The sequence below is a fragment of the Rhea pennata genome, unplaced genomic scaffold (assembly GCF_028389875.1).
Source record: "Rhea pennata isolate bPtePen1 unplaced genomic scaffold, bPtePen1.pri scaffold_31, whole genome shotgun sequence".
Classification (NCBI taxonomy): Eukaryota; Metazoa; Chordata; class Aves; order Rheiformes; family Rheidae; genus Rhea; species Rhea pennata.
Window position 1 is genome coordinate 187,017 of NW_026907678.1, and position 4,409 is coordinate 191,425.

The following is a 4,409-nucleotide window of genomic DNA, read 5'->3' on the forward strand; positions in this document are numbered from 1 at the left end:
CATGCTTGTGCCTGTGGAGCAGGAGGGGACAGGTTCTAACACGGGAGATGCCTTCCCATAGAAGATGGGAGGATGCCCTTCTCCAAGGCCCTTCTCGTGGCTTCATTTCAGCTACAGCCCTCTGGTGGGGTCAGTGGAGGGCTTCTAGTTGGAGGTCCGTTAAAATGTCAGCTCTGCAACCTCCTACTGCACAGGTGCTTCTGGGAATGGTGGTGGTGGTGCTGGATGATGCCTGTGTCTGCTTGGTTTAGACCGGGTGGGATGGTGTTGAGCTAGTTGACTTCAAGCATGGCATGACTTTCTCCTGCTCCTCAGGTATTGCTAGAGCTTGGGATTGTGTTGTTTCCTCGTCCTTTCTCTGACCCCAGGGAGGGCCGAGCAGCTCGATTGTGGGCGAGGAGCGAATTTCCTGGGGATGGCCTGACCTGTCACTATTGGCTAGAGACAGGGTGTAGCTGCCCGAGTTGGTCTCCTCGTGAAGCTAGTGGAGAATAACTCTGCCAAATGCAGGTTTCTCAGTGAAGTCCGTGGTCACTCTTGTGTCTTGGGAATCCTTGGGAAGTCTTTAGGTGGCATCACATGGAGGAGGGCCTACTTTCCCTTCCCCCAGTGTGTGAGAGAGGAAGTTAGGTTCCACTTTGCTCCAATCAAACTTCTTCTGCTCCTTCCCTTTCTTGCGGGTGAGACTGAAAAAGACAGCCTCCGAGCTAAAAATGTGACACTTTCTTGCATGGGTTTGTTTTTTCCCCCTGAGAAGCATCCCTGGAAAGGTGACTCACCACGAGATCTTGACAAGCCCTCTGACTGGGGGCTCTTGTGCCCATCCCGGCATTGGGGTTACATGCACTCAGGCTCCTAAGCTATATTGCCAACGTGTGCTGTGTTCTGCTTTGTCAAAGAGGAGAGCTGACAGTAGCTCTCTGCTCTCCCTCTTTGCAGCTGCTGGGTGGAGACTGCCAGGGGCCGTGTTGCTCTCTGCTGAAAGCACTGTCGCCTTCTTGTTTCCAGGTTTGTGCATAAAGATGCAGCTTCAGGAAGGGCCTTTGCTGAGCAGGCCGAAAGAAAAGGTACTGTAACACCACACAGAGCAATCGCAGGGAGACACATGACTCTGTATGCCTTCCCCTCATAGGCCTGTGTGTCTCCCATGCCAGAGAGACCTTCTCCAGTGGCCAGGCTGTCCCAGCTGGCCCCCATTTCAGAATGCAGATCTGAGAAAAGAATGACCCCAGAAGACACCAGGGAGTAACAGGGTCCTTCAGGAAGGGAAGGCCGAAGAAGATGAGGAGTGTGAGAGGGCTGAGGACCTCATAGGAAAGCAGACTGGAAGGCTAGAGGAGTCCATGCTCTGTCCACAGAGGCCCATGCATGAGCAGGCCAGCATGTCCTTCCTGTGCAAACCGTCCAAGTGGTGCAGGTGTGAAGAGCTTTGCCATTTTGTCATTCGAGATGAAGGCCTTGCTGTCAAGGGCATAATTTCCTGCAGTCATCTTCCTTTAATGAAGACCAGTGATGTGGAGGGGACAGGCAAAAAGACCAAGGAACGAGCCGGAGTGCATCAAATAGGCAGCCCAGATAGCTCAGTTGGTAGAGCGTGAGACTCTTAATCTCAGGGTTGTGGGTTCGAGCCCCACGTTGGGCGCTTGAGGTTTTCTCCAGGCTCAAGAGCGGTGCATCCCTATGAGTAAGAAGTGCAGCAAAAGGGGCAGGAGGCCTGAGTGGGTGAGCAAGGAGCTCTTGGCCAAATTCAGACAGAAGAAGAAAATACACAGAATGTGCAAGAGGGGACAGGCTCCTTGGGAGAATTATAGCAATATAGTCAGAGTACATAGAGATGCTGCGAGGAAGGCTAAGGCCCAGTTGGAGTTGAGCCTTGCAAGGGATGTCAAGTAAGGGCTTCTTCAAATATATCAGCAGCAAGTGGAGGACTAGGGAAAATGTGGGCCTCCTACTCCATCAGGCATGGGCCCGGGTGACAAGGGATACAGAGAAGGCAGAATTAGTGAATGCCTTCTTTGCTTCAATCTTCACTGCTAAGGGCAGCCCTCATTAACCGTGTAGCCTGGATTTGAGGGAGAAAGTCCAGAGAAGGGAAGACTTTCCTTTGGTTGAGGAGGAAAGGATTAGAGACCTTCTGGGCAGGCTAGACATCCACAGATCCATGGGCCCAGATGGGATGCACCCACGGGTACTGAGGGAGCTGGCGGATGTTGTTGCCAAGCCACCAAGCTGCTCTCCATCATCTTGGAAAGGTCCTGGAGAACTGGAGAGGTGCCTGAGGACTGGAAGAAAGCCAATGTCACTCCAGTCTTCAAGAAGGGCAAGAAGGAGGACCCAGGCAACTATAGGCCAGTCAGCCTCACCTCCATCCTTAGAAAGGGGGATGGAACAGCTCATTCTGGATGTCATCTCCAGACTGATGGAGGAAAATATGGTGATCAGGAGTAGTCAGCATGGATTCACCAAGGGGAAATCCTGCTTAACCAACCTGATAGCCTTCTATGATGGACTGACTGGCTGGGTAGATGAGGGCAGAGCAGTGGACATTGTGTCCCTTGACTTCAGCAAGGCTTTTGACACTGTCTCCCATAACATCCTCCTAGAGAAGCTCAGCAAGTGTGGGTTAGATGAGTGGAGAGTGAGGGGGATTGAAAAATGGCTGAAAAGCAGAGCTCAGAGGGTCGTCATCAGTGGCGTGGAGTCTAGTGGGAGGCTAGTGGCGTCCCCCAGGGCTCAGTACTGGCTCCCATCCTGTTCAACTTTTTCATCAATGACCTGGATGAGGGGACAGAGTGCCTCCTCAGCAAGTTTGCTGATGACACCAAGCTGGGAGGAGTGGCTGACACACCTGATGGATGTGCTGCCATTCATAGAGACCTGGACAGGCTGGAGAGCTGGGCAGAGAGGAACCTCATGGGGTTCAACTAGGGCAAGTGCGGAATCCTGCACCTAGGGAGAAATACTCTAGGCACCAGCACAAGCTGGGGGCTGACCTTCTGGAGAGCAGCTCTGCAGAGAAAACCTGGGGGTGCTGGTGGATGACAGGTAGACCATGAGCCAGCAATGTGCTCTTGTGGCCAAGAAGGCCAATGGTCTGCTGGGGTGCATTAGGAAGAGTGTTGCCAGCAGGTCAAGGGAGGTGATCCTGCCCCTCTACTCAGCCCTGGGGAGGCCTCATCTGGAGGACTGTGTCCAGTTGTGGGCTCCCCAGTACAGGAGAGACATGGAGCTACTGGAGAGAGTCCAGTGTAGGGCTACAAAGATGATCAGAGGGCTGGAGCATCTGTCCTACGAGGAACGGCTGTGAGAGCTGGGCCTCTTCAGCCTGGGGAAGAGAAGACTGAGGGGAGATCTTCTCAATGTGTATAAGTACCTGAAGGGAGGATGTCGATGGGATGGGGCCAAACTCTTTTCAGTTGCCCCGTGTGATGGGACAAGAGGCAATGGGCAGAAATTGAAGCACAGGAAGTTCCGCCTGAAGGTGAGGGGGAATTTCTTCCCTGTGAGAGTGATGGAGCACTGGAACAGGTTGCCCAGAGAGGTTGTGGAGTTTCCTTCTCTGGAGATCTTCAAGGCCTGCCTGGACGCAACCCTGTCTAACATGCTCTAGGTGACCCTGCTGAGCAGGGAGGTTGGACTAGATGATCTCCAGAGGTCCCTTCCAACCTTACTGATTCTATGATTCTATGAGTGAGGTGAGACTCTTGTGGGCATGGCTTTGTGTCACCTGGGCATGTGCGAGGCAGCCCTTTTGCTGGTGATGTTGTCTGTAACAATGCTGAGAGGTTATGAGCACATGCTCCAAGGATGTGAGTTGTCTTTGGTGTGCAGGGAAGTGTGCAGCAGTTTTTCGTAAGACTCTCCCATGAGGCTTCATGTCTGTGTCCTTCTGATTTGCAGGTCTGCAGATGAGCAGTGCCTGAGCAAAGCCAAGCAAGAGGCTGCCAGCCAATCCGTTGAGCCCACCCAGAAAGAGAAGGCAAGAGAAGGCGGCTCTGGGGAGCAGAGGGGCTGAAGAGGTAAGGTAACAGCTGTCATGCTTTTGAGAATGTGGCCCTGGGTAAGCAGTGGGACAAGGCAATCCCCTTGTGCAATGTGTTGATTTAGGAAAGGGATGGGGGGTGGGGATCAAAATGGGGAATCAGAAAGGTCCAAGGGCCTCCTTGGAAGTGTGCGCTCAGGTTACAGTCACCCAGGAATGGACAGGGTTGCCTGTCCTTCCTGTGGGATCCATCCCAGAGGGGCGGTTGAGAAGACCTTCCTTGTCCTGTACTTCCAGAAGGTCTTGCTGGTGAGTGGGTCCTCTGCTGAGACTCTCTTGTCCACTCCAAACAAGTGAGGAGGAGGTAACAGGAGAGAAGAGAGCGAAGGTGTGTGCTGGAGTGTATGGAGTGAGATGAGACTCTTGG

General features: G+C 53.1%; 1 non-coding gene across 1 annotated transcript; it reads left to right on the plus strand.

Moving 5' to 3' along the window:
- Nucleotides 1-1,569: 1,569 nt before the first annotated feature.
- Nucleotides 1,570-1,642, plus strand: TRNAK-CUU (transfer RNA lysine (anticodon CUU)). Its single transcript has one exon. It is a non-coding gene; the product is annotated as a tRNA-Lys (tRNA).
- Nucleotides 1,643-4,409: the final 2,767 nt, after the last annotated feature.